Consider the following 12,570-nt stretch of genomic DNA (forward strand, 5'->3'; position numbering starts at 1 on the left):
ATGCTCTAATTTTATCAAGATGCCAAAAATGTATTCATCTATCAAAGGTTTAGTTCAGTTCAGTTCAGTCACTCAGTCGTGTCCAACTCTTTGCGACCCCATGAATCGCAGCACGCCAGGCCTCCCTGTCCATCACCAATTCCCGGAGTTCACTCAGACTCACGTCCATCGAGTCAATGAAGCCATCCAGCCATCTCATCCTCTGTCGTCCCCTTCTCCTCCTGCCCCCAATCCCTCCCAGCATCAAAGTCTTTTCCAATGAGTCAACTCTTCGCATGAGGTGACCAAAGTACTGGAGTTTCAGCTTTAGCATCATCCCTTCCAAAGAAATCCCAGGGCTGATCTCCTTCAGAATGGATTGGTTGGATCTCCTTGCAGTCCAAGGGACTCTCAAGAGTCTTCTCCAACACCACAGTTCAAAAGCAGCAATTCTTTGGCACTCAGCCTTCTTCACAGTCCAACTCTCACATCCATACATGACCACAGGAAAAACCATAGCCTTGACTAGAAGGACCTATCTATCTATCAAAGGTAAATATACAATAATCATCAAAATAGTAATGTTTTGAATCAGAAATAAGATTATCCATAATTCATTTATGATGAATAACTTAAATGAAAAGAACTTCATTGAAAGCCTTGGATATAATTACTCACCTAAAAGTAACTACTATTTTAAGTGAAATATTTGAAGTTCATATGATTAGTATATATTCTAAGAACAAAGATTCTTCAGAAGCCAAATAATAATCCAAATATTATTTGGAAAATATACACTCAGAATGAAGATATTTTTGTGGGTAGAATGTTTAACAGCATCAAGTTTAAAGAGCCTAATGTACATTCACAACAGGAATGGCCTTTCATTGGGACTGAAGTCCAATGGAATTGAATCCACTCCCTCATCTCTGAACCATATGTGGACACAATTTCCCTTCATTGCTTCTGACTTTTATCTGCTTTCATGGCTAAAATTTTTTTCTGTAGATATGCCAATACCTTCAATTAGTTGATGTCAAACCCTGCTGCATAGGAACTTGTTATTTTAAGATAACTTTGCACATCCTCCAGATGATTTGTGCTGATCTTGAAATTTAACAATCAAAAGCTGACCTTATCTAGTGTCTATTTCAAATTTCTTGCTAATACCTCTGTCATTCTAATCTACAAGGACAAAACACAATGGCAAGAACTCAAAGAATTAATTCCAGGATAAGATAATACTCACTGAAAAATCATGCCTATTTGTGAGAAATGAGTTAGCAGCTGTTCTCTTTTTCTTTCACTTAGGGGAGAAGCACAATATCCACAGAATTTAATCATTTTAACCATCTTGATTGCTGGGGTAAACCTCTCCAAACTCTTCCTACAAGAGATACCATGTTTCTTTTCCTAACGGTACCAAAGCTCACACTAAGAATATTTGAAATCACAGCTGGCATACATCAGGGATAGATGATCCTAGGCCACTTACACCCTTATCAATGAAAAACTAAGCTTGTTGAAGCTTTAGGCTGCCACAGCACCATCTGTTTCAAGAGCAAAGTCCAGTGCAATAGTTGTAATGTTCTCTTATCCACCTAGGAAAGCGCCAAGAGGAGCACTTTTCCACACACAAGTGTGTGGGAGATAGTAAATACAATAACAGGGCTAATTAACCCACCAGGGTGCTTCAAGACTGGAATGATTCAGTCAGACAGAAACAAATGATTTTTATTCCTTTATTATTATTTCTTCTTTATCTGTGGAATTAGAGGGTGGGAGGAAGACCAAGAATTCAGACCTGGGACAAATCTGGATGAACTTAGGATGCTATCCAGTAGTTGGAGTATATTGTAAGAAGTGTTCCAAAAACAAAAAAAGAATGAAGCAACTTTCTCTGGAGATGCATCATGTGCAGAGAGTCCCCATGAGTATGTTTGCTTGCATCCAGCTACTTCTCTTTGAATTGGAGGACACATATTTGGAAACTTCTGGTTGATGACAGCACACCAATTAACAGTTATTCTTTGATTCAAAGTGAACAACTGTTGCCATCAAGCTTCATCGCACTGACCTATGTGAGAAATCTCTGAAAATAACATGAAAAGGACAAGAAAACAGATAATCAGTACAAAAAAAGGCAAAACTTCTTAATAATAAGAGAAATAGACAAAGGTAAAAATTAATTTACAAAAGCAAACACAGTTGTTGTTTAGTCACTAAGTCGTGTCTAACTCTTCTGCAACCCCATGGATCGCAGCCCACCAGGCTCCTCTGTCCATGGGATTCTGTAGGCAAGAATACGGGAGTGGGTTGTCATTTCCTTCTCCAGGGGATCTTCCCAACCCAGGGATTGAACCTGCGTCTCCTGCATTGGAAGGTAGACTCTTCACCAGTGAGCCCCCAGAGAAGCCCCCAAACAATTTTTAACTATATTAATACTGTATTTGCAATGTTTAATTATGATGTTATAGTATATTACACAGGAAATTGTATTTTTATTAGAACTAATTCATAATGGAGGGAAATTCTATTAAAGTAAGCATTGTCTATGGTGTCACTGTAAAAACTTGATAAGATCTGAATATTCGAGCTATTTCAGTAAAGCAAAAAAGAACACAGGAAAACATGTTGTGTTTAACTGAACATGTGCAAAGTTACCCTCCTCAAAAACTGATGAGTAAGGAAATTAAAATAATTTAAAAGAAAAAAATGTCGACAGTAATTTTAAAAACATTATACTACAGATTCTAAAAATCTAATTATCTTAGTTCAATTCTTAACCACTGCAAAAGATAAGACACAGCAAAACAAACTAACTAGCTATCACTTGGTTCTGCTTAATAACAGTTTCCTATAGGTAATAATAAGCTGAGCTATATAAATGGAGAGAAATCAGAATCACAGATTTTTGTAAAGAAAATAATATATTACAAAGGAAAAAACTAAAGAAATATCTAATTAAACAACTGAAATAAAAGATAACTACTGTACTATATGAGCTTCCCAGGTGGCTCAGTGGTAAAGAATCTGCCTGCCAATGCAGTAGATGAAAGAAGGTTCAATCCCTGGGTCAGGAAGATCCCCTGGAGAGGGGAATGGCAACAAACTCTAGTATTCTTGCCTGGGAAGTCCCAGGGACAGAGCAGCCTGGAGGGCTACATGACTTAATGACTAAACAACAACAACTCTACTATCTGGCAAAATTAATGAATGGGGAAAAAAATCAGAGCAAAATTAAAGTTTTATTACATCTTCACTACCACCGAATCATAACTTGAGGTACTAGTCCAAAAACTGTTTTTTTTTTTAACAAATGATTTTTGTCTTGTGGGTTTTTAAAAGCACTATAGCTAGATAGTATGTGCATAAATAAATAACAAACAATTAAACTTGTCCTAAGACTTAGAGATTACTTTCAAGAAACAATCTCAGTTATAGTAGTGGAGGAATCTTCCATAGAAGTAACATGTTAGTCCTAAGTAGTTGTATTCTGAGAGGCAGGATTTTACTTTCAAGTCCTAAAAAGTCATCATCATGAGGCTCTACTTTGGTCATGTAATAGCACATTTGATCCATTTTCTTTTCAGAAAATGGAAAATCAAAAGGAATAAAGTACTGGCCACACTTACAATGTTTTCTTTAAAGTCATGGGAAACATAGTGCCTACTGTTCATTATTTAAGTGGGACATTTGGTTTGTCTTGTCTACAACAATTTAATGGGGGTAATACACAAAGATGAAGGCTTTATGTTTTAACATTTTTCAGTCAGAAAAAGAAAGCTCAGATACTGTGAACTACCTGTCGTGTTTCATAGGGAGCACCTGTATTATTGCCACACATCTGTGGAAGCACAGTATCAGCCAACTGTTAATCAAGGATCACTTCCCTTCAAAGTGACTGATGATCCACTGTTAAAACAGCTTATAAAAATAACTTCTCCTTCGAAAAGGTGCTTCAGGGTTTTCAGACACATCTCACTGTTCCTGCTAGTTTAATGCATGTTTGAAAGTTAATTTCTCATTAATATTTAAAGAAGAAATGACTTCAGAACAAATTTTTAATGATCCATTACATTTTAGAAATAAAATATTATTGGCATTATTTTCATCTCGATTACAAGGAATAACAGTGTCCAAGATTAAGATTAGCTTTTAAAACTGTTAATGAGCCCTGGCAATGTGAAAAAGATATGGATTAGGTAGATGTAATGAGATATGATTAAAGGGTGCAGGCACTGAAGGGTGTTGGAGAAATTCTTTTCAGAAAGAGTATAATTAGTGCCTGATAAAAGTACTTAGTAGATAAGATATTTGAAGAAGAAAGGTTAAGATAAACACATACTTTATGACAAATCTGCTGAAATTTTCCCCTTTGGTTCTCTTACATTCTCAATATTATGTTGAAATTTCATACATAACTAATGTTTGTCGAATATTTGATGCAATTCTACCAGACAATTAGAATGTTTTAATTGCCAGACACGGAGAGCAGAAAATGTGTTGAAACATCTTATTCCATTTTCAGTGTACATTTCTTTGTTGATTTATGTAATGTAGCTAATAATATGCAACCTACCCTAGTTTTAAACAAACAAATGAACTTCTAAAAAGCAAGCTTTCCATTAAGTTGCTAAGCAACTCCAAAGGCACATTTTATTAATTTAATAAATAACATGTAGATGAAAAATCCTCAAGGAATATTTCTAACTCCATTTTATAAAAAGTAGAAAATCTAAGCAGGTACCCTTCTGATTTTCTTATTTCTAAGACCTCGGGGCTAAGAAGAGACACTGCCATTTTCAGAGGTACATTTGACTCACTAAACAAAATATTTTTTCCATCAAAGTTGTTACTATAATAGAAGTTAGGTTCTGGGACTGCTTGGGTAGCTCTCCAGAGTTAAGAGTTCATGCTTCATTCCCACTGAAGGTTTCTCAACCTCAGTACAATTGCTTTTGGAGACTAGGTAATTCATTGTTATCGGGAGTCTCTCTGAATTGTAAGATATTTAGTAATATCTAGCCCTGGCTTCTACTTACTAAATGCCAATAGTGGCCCCACAGTTGTTACAACTAAAAATGTCTCCAGACATTGCCAAAAGTGCCCACATGGGTTGGTGGAGGTATGTCAAAATCACACCCAGTTGAGAACCACTGAAACTGGATCATGGGTAAATATGCTAAATGAAAAAGGTTTCTTGAGCTGTAACTGGTGATGAAGATATCCTGAGATTAGTAACCATCAGTCAACACCTAACATCCCCTATCACCACCAACAATGAAGAAAAAAGTAGTAACACATATTCCAGTGGTCTGTGGCTCTTATCCTATTCAAGACTCCTTACTGATTTTATTATTTCACTGTAATTTCCACTGTATAAAAACTGAGAAGAAAGGGCCTAATGATGACTCTGTCTACAGCCACTCTATAGAAATATACCATTCTAGAACTGCAACCAGAATCTTTTTTCATACTCTTTCTCCCTCAATTTTCACTATGCTCAGTTGCTGGCTAGAATCATTTTAAACATAAATCTCAATTTTAATCATGCCATCCTCTGCTTACAGGGCCACCACAGGTCACCATCACCTCTACTATCAAATACAAACTCCTCTGCATGGTCTGCAAGGTTTCCTACAAATTACCACCAAAACTCCATCTCATCAAATATCTTTCTCATTCTCCATTTATGCCACCTTTACCCCTTGGAACACAAACAGCTTGCATTTTCAATCTTCCTATGTGGTACATCAAGGACAGATTCATTTTCTCCATGAAAGTTTTCCTAATTAATCCTTCCTGTATTTCTTATCAGTATCATATTTCGGTTAAAAGAATGACACGACTGCAAATTAATTTGTGCGGCAATTGTTTACTGAATGTTTTCAATATGTCAGACACTGAACATTGCTTAGTAGCTGTTTCTATTAATTTACATTCACATTATTTATGCCCAACTAGATTGTAAGTTCCCAGAGGATAAGAACAGGTCTTATTTGTATCCCTCTGATGCCTCTTAATAATGATGCTAATAAATACACTTTAAATTTGATTAGCAATTATAACCTTTCAAATTACTTTCATGGTTATTAGCTTTTTGGTTATATATTTTCACTATTTTACAGTCAATGAAAGTGGGACAGTAAATGCCCTAGGGACTAATCTATAGGTTACACAACTGGTACGCAGGAAAATATGCATTTAACATGTGTTGACTGACTGAATCACAACTGAAAATTTCTCTCCTGGTTACATAAAGTTCTTACAGCATTTAAAAACAAATGCTATCATAAAGAACGAGAACAGTTGAATGATGCAAAAGACACAGTAGAATGAGGCAGAAGTGAATCAAGTTTGACAAGGATTAAACTGTAACATAGCAGGAAAGCAAAAGAGAAATCTCTTAGTTTTTGCCTCAAATTGTCTACAAGAGATTAACTTCATAAGGTCTTGACCTCTTACCACAGAAGGTAAAACTTTAAAAAGAATGCAAAATGTAAAGGAAAAGTCACAAAAGGGCTGATAACCCCCCAGATTCTAAAAATCACAGCATTTTACCTCATACATATGAAAAAGTTCAAGAAGACACTTTCAATAACTCTAATAAGAGATTTTCCCCCACTGTTATGAGGAGTCCCTAAAAAACATCAAAATGCCCATACAAAAAAATTTATCAACCTTTCAACTGAATTCAATAAAATAACGGAAATGAAACGTCAGCTGATTTCTGAGGATACCTACTACCCCTAAGCACCATGTGCCTAGGGAAGCAGCATCATTCATTTGGGCTTTCAAGGTTTATTGCATGCCTACTAAGTGCAGGGACTGGCCGAGGCCCTTTGGGAAAACAGGCCTAAATCTCAGTTGCTGGTGTGAACTGGTGCGGGGAATGCGGAAAGGGGAAACGTGACCTGAAAAGACAAAAAAAAAAAAAGAATTATCTTCAATGAGCTTTTTCTTTAAACCTCTGGCCCTCCTCTACTCCGCCTGGCACCCCCTCCCCCCAAGTTTAAGGTGGAGTAGAAATTAAAGTCAAAAAGAAATGAATGGAACAGGTAAAGTTCCCCCCGGCCACGGAAAAGTTATATAAAACAGCTCTCAAATATATTCTTCAGCGGGGTGATTGGGCGGGACCCCAGAAGCCCACGGGCCGGAAGTGCTGGGGAGGGGAGAGTCAGGGTACCCCCCTCTCCCCCGCCGGGGGGACCGGAAGTGCAGGACCTGAGATGCGCGGGAGAAATGGGCCTAGGCAGGGCTTGACTCAAGCACCAAGACATCGAGGCCTCTTGAGAGTTCTCTGAGCACCAGGCCCCATCGCACCATAGCAGGCTTTCTGCAAAATAGGCATTTTGGAGCTTTTCCGAAGAGGTTCCTAGAGGTGGCGGTAACCTTGACGGGAGGTCTGCAGCGAGAGTCCGCGCTCTTCTCCCATCTTCTCCTGGGCAAATCTGCGACCCCTCCTCCCCGACTCCGGTACGCGGAGGAGAACGGACGCCCCGGGCCCCCAGTCGCGCGGGCGGGGTTGTGGTGAAATCCTGCTCTGCGTCGGCCGCTAGGTGTTCTCTTCCTGAGGGAGAAAGCAGAATGGGCGACGGGGCGGGGTCACGGCGGGCCGGGTGCTAGAAAGCTGGCCCTCTGGGGGTCCGAGGCTCCGACGCGTATCTGAAAATGTATCTGAGGCAGGGGCTCGTAGCGTGGGCTTTGTTCTGGCCGCCTTTTCCAAGGCCGCGGCCGAGACGGCGGAGCCGCTGGAGGACCCGGCAGAGTACCGACTCCGGCCTCGCCGGACGCCCCGGGCTCGCGCAGCGCTTTGCGACCGGCGGAGGAGGCAGAGGGGGCACCGAGGCGCCTTTTTGAAACTAAATTGTTAAGAATGAAAGTTGGCTCCAGGGTTTTTATCCGGGCATCTAGAAACAGTAGAAACTCGGAGTCTTGTCTCTTGTCTTCTCCGATCCCGAATTAATTCTGAAGCTCTCGGCCTGGCCCGCGTATGCGGAGCGAGAGGACAGGAAGCGCCTCTCTTTTCCACCCTCTCAACCTCTCTCTTCCCTCGTCGGAGCGCCCTCTCCCCCCGGAATGAGTCGCCCCCGCCCCTACCTTCATCCCACACACTTCATTGGACCGTCTCAGCAGTCCCTGACATATTTCACAGAACACAAAAGGACCTGTGCGCTCCACTTCACTCGTTCTCAGTACTGGGCGACGTACATCAGAATAGGAGAGCTGGAGAGTTTCTTGCTGGTCGTAATATGATTAAAATGCACCGGCCCCGTGTGTTCCCAAAGGCACAAAAGGAAAAGTGTTTGGACTCAGTAGTGATGATTATTGGATCTGCACAACGTCGCTTATCACTTTTAAGACACCCCCACCCCCACCCCCACCCGAGGCGTAAACTGAGAATTCAGTTGTGAGAGGAAATAGCTTTCGAGATGATTTTTCATCACATTAAATGTATGACACTTCCGCACTCTCTACTCTCTCTGAATGTCCAAAGATGGGATGGAAACTCTAGGTTAATTTCCAAATGTTAGTGACCCATAGGAGCCCTAACTCCCCTTCCTGCCCTGCCTGGTCCCTCTCATCTTGGGAATGGAGAGAAACCCTGGGGTCTGTAGGACCCTAACCACTTCTGACTGTTGAAAGCGGGAGGAGGGATGGAGGAGAGAGATGGAAAGGGGAAAAACACACACACACACATTTTTGTTCATTTACACATTTCCTGTGCAGAACAAAAAAGTCCCACCATCAGCAAAAGAAGTCTCTTCCTCCAAAATAGCAGCCAAAGAGGGAAAATTAGAATATGCATAAATTTCTTCATTTTCATTCTCTCAGAGCACGATTTCCGGCAGATTTGTATTTAAACTGCTCGATTAATCCCAATTTCTGAACAGCATTTTACTTAGCATCTTCCAAAAAAACTCACCTAGGGTATTGCTCTCCTCCCACTACCCTGTTTTGAAGCCACCTCCTTCCCTGTTCTCCAACTGCCAATGAGGATTTCATTGATAAGACTGTCACTTTATTTTTCATGTCCATTGTCTTTTCAAAACTGGACTGATGCATTGGATTGCACTTTAATACAAGCCCGCTACTGTCGGTGAACCCATAACTGCAAAATGAGAGCCTAGTGGAAAGGATCTGTTTTTGAAATGTGTACCCCAAAGAAAATAAACAGGATGGGACCAATAGACTTTTGCAGCTACTCTCTTGGCATGGAATCCTTTCCTTTTGTACACAGGTCACACCCGCCCACTGTTAGTAATAGTTAGGATGCTTGGACATTTCCACCCTCAAAACTTCACCCCACCCTCCATTTTTATGGAGTGTGATAGTCACACAGCCTTCTTCAAAGGAGTATTACTCATAAATATTCAGAGTGTCAATTCATTAAACACTCCCCACAGCCCATTTTTAAAATATTTATTGTGTCACTTGTGCAACAGATCTACCTATATCTGCCTTGAAAAATTCTTTGTTGGAAAACAATGTTAGCATTATTTAAAACCATTCCTTTTCTGTGATATAATAATTTTACTTGGGCTTACCTCTCTTGTCTTTGAAACTGTATATATTTCTTTTATTTAATAGCAGAATATGAATGTTTAAAGAATGAAATGACTACATCTTCATTTACTGAAAACATAAATAGATCTTAACTCCACTCACTGCTAAGTTCCTCACTCCTGCACACCCTGAACAGAAAGAAGCCTATATTTGCTTTACATACAGTCCAAGCAAAATGTCATGGTTCTGGCTTTCCTTCAGTGTTTACAAACACAAACACCAATTATTGGTGGTTAAAAGTTAGAAATACTAATATGTTTAGTTCTTAGTTTCTAAAGTGTACACGTTTAAACTATATTCAGCATAGTACGTATGATATATGTGCATAAGCATTTACATTTGTTGGCTAACAATGTTTTTAAGATACTGGGTTATAGAAGCCTACTAATTTTGTTAAATGGGTGCATAAACAGTGCAGGTGAATGTCTGCATGACTTTTACTACTTTTTGAAATGTCTGCTTTTATTATTTACTTTCTGTCAAATATTCCCATTTTAAATGTATTAATTTAGTTTATTTTAGTTAGGCATGTCTGCAATGACTCAGAGGTTCTCAGATATGTACAATTAAAACCAAGTTGTTTGAAAATAAATTCTTAAAAGCCATACTTTGGGAATGTACATAACAGGATTGAGGGTTACTTTTACTGGCGTTGTTGGTTTCTTTTCATTTTCTGATTGAAACAAATGGTAGTTGTCTTTTAATCAAGGAACAATTCAAATGAATAAAAACAATCACAGTAACCGAGAATATTTTCCATAAAATGTTTTAATTAGAGTTGGATTTTATATGGAAAGCTCCAGTTTGATTTCAAATTGCTGAGTTGTACTTCCAGAAGAGTGAAGTGAACTTAGTAGTTATTAGTTATTATTAGTGCACAGAGAAGGTCTGGGAGTTGCCACTGAAAAGCAGAGCAATATACAGTTGCAACCAAAGTTGTCTTTCTCCTATAGCACACTGAGCATCACCTCAGTGAATTTATCCCTAGAAATGAAAGCTCCTCATTCTCTGCTGATCTTTCGTGAGAAACAGTCTCATGAACTGTAATATTTTCATGCGTTTTTAAGTGAAAAGACTAGATGGAAATGAAAAAAGATCCTTCAACCTCCCTGCTGTGAAAGGTGAGGAGACAGATGCACTATATGTAAGACTAGCAGGGGGTTGCGTCCTTCTTTTTTTCCCTCCCTTCCTTCAACTACCATTTGGTTTAGTAATGGATTGCGTGCATATGATAATATCTAAAGAGAAGACTTTTCTTGAAGACAAAACTGGCTATTGATAGTATGCCTTTCTTTTTGTAATTGTGTTTTAACAAGGCATGAAGATCTTGTAAGTTTTCAAGACTACATTAATTTGCAGGAAACAGAACAATGCAAACATATCTTACGATCACCCTTCTTTCCTTTTAAACTGTCCCTCTGTTGCTAAAGTTCTTTTCCATTTGGTCCTACCCAAATTCCTTCCGCTGGGCTGCCAAGGAATTTCTCTTATTTTTTGCTCTCCTCTCCCACAACAGCCAGTCCTCTTCTAACCAGCTTTCATTCCCCTCCAAAATGAAAGCAGTTACCCAAACAACCTGCTTTGACCCCAACATCTGCCTGACAAACACTGAGTCTTAATTCTCTCCCTATCCGCTTTTTATTTTCTTTCATTTCCTTTTTCTTGGGGGTGGGGCACATAGGGGGCTCAGAACATAGGGAGAACTTTGGGCTGAGAGGAGAGTTAGATGCCTGCAGATACAAACTCAGTGGCGGATTCCTTCCAGCCTCCTCTCGGGAACTGGTGGCTGTTCTTGTACCTGGAACAATAAACCTTGACAGGTGTACAACTGATAAAAGCACCTCTCCCTCCTCCTAAACAGATGGGTCAACTTTACCAGCTAGATCCCTTGTAGCTCAGTCGGTAAAGAATTTGCCTGCAGTGCAGGAGACCCGGGTTTGATCCCTGGGTTGGGAAGATCCCCTGGAGAAGGAAATGGCAACCCACTCCAGTATCCTTGCCTGGAAAATTTCATGGACAGAGGAACCTGGTGGATTGCAGTCCATGGGGTCGCAGAGTCGGGCACGACTGAGTGGCTAACACGCACACAACACACACTAACATCTTCCTCCTGGTCTCCTTCCTCCCTCTACTTCTACTCCCTCCACTTTACTGTCCTCTTTACATCCCTCCATTTCTAAAGAATCAGAGCTCATCCTGGAGGCCCTAATTTCTAATTTTTTGTCTCGCCCAATGACCTGAGTTCCTTAGGGCCAGAATTCTCTTTTGATTCATGGAACCTTAGTTCCTATGCCCTTCTCAAACTTCTTAGCTTTGTGAATGTGAGTCCCAAATATGCAACTTGACCATTCACCAGAAGAGCTCCAGCCAGAAGGTACCAGGTCCTTCTACTCAAGAATCCCTTCATCTGTCTGTCTATGCTTCCAGGCCCATCCTGGGTTGATTTATTTGGGAATAGTGTCCAAGGGGGACATGCCGTAGCAGTGAAGAGGGGACACAAAAGTACTCAGTGACACTAAAAAGATCCACCATGTTAGACCAGGGGAGTCTATTAGAACACAAGTTGGGCAGGAACGGATCATCCATCTAACCAGTGATACAAGAAATCAGAGATTCGAATGTCCAACTGCAGCCATGAAACACAAATTTCAGACTGAAATAGATTCCGTCTTCATCCTGTTGGCCAGAAAAAATATTTTAAAGTTGTTTATGCTATTATTGTTTGTATTATTATTATTAACATTTTATTTTTGTCATTATTGCTGCAGTTTTTTGTTATTTTTGTTGTTGCTGCTATTATACTACTCAACAGAAGTTTAGAAAGATTAGTCAGATTAATTAGTTTATTGGTAATTTAAAGCTGAAAACTAGTAATTAAGCCAAAAACTAAAAATGATCAGGGATGATTCATACCAATGTAGGATTTGGGAGGAAGAGAATCTAAATTTTGGATATAAAATTTGGCAGCTGTGAAATAAACAGGACTTGGGGATCAGAACTATGGTAATTGGAATATTCTTA

At 39.6% G+C, this 12,570-nt stretch overlaps 1 long non-coding RNA gene across 1 annotated transcript; it reads right to left on the reverse strand.

The window, feature by feature from the left end:
* Positions 1–1,707: 1,707 nt before the first annotated feature.
* Positions 1,708–7,785, reverse strand: LOC120875410. The gene is made up of 3 exons (XR_005723952.1): positions 7,306–7,785; positions 6,727–6,896; positions 1,708–2,071 (listed from the first exon to the last, which is right to left on the reverse strand). It is a non-coding gene; the product is annotated as an uncharacterized LOC120875410 (long non-coding RNA).
* Positions 7,786–12,570: the final 4,785 nt, after the last annotated feature.

Source organism: Oryx dammah, unplaced genomic scaffold, assembly GCF_014754425.2.
Source record: "Oryx dammah isolate SB20612 unplaced genomic scaffold, SCBI_Odam_1.1 HiC_scaffold_16, whole genome shotgun sequence".
NCBI lineage: Eukaryota > Metazoa > Chordata > Mammalia > Artiodactyla > Bovidae > Oryx > Oryx dammah.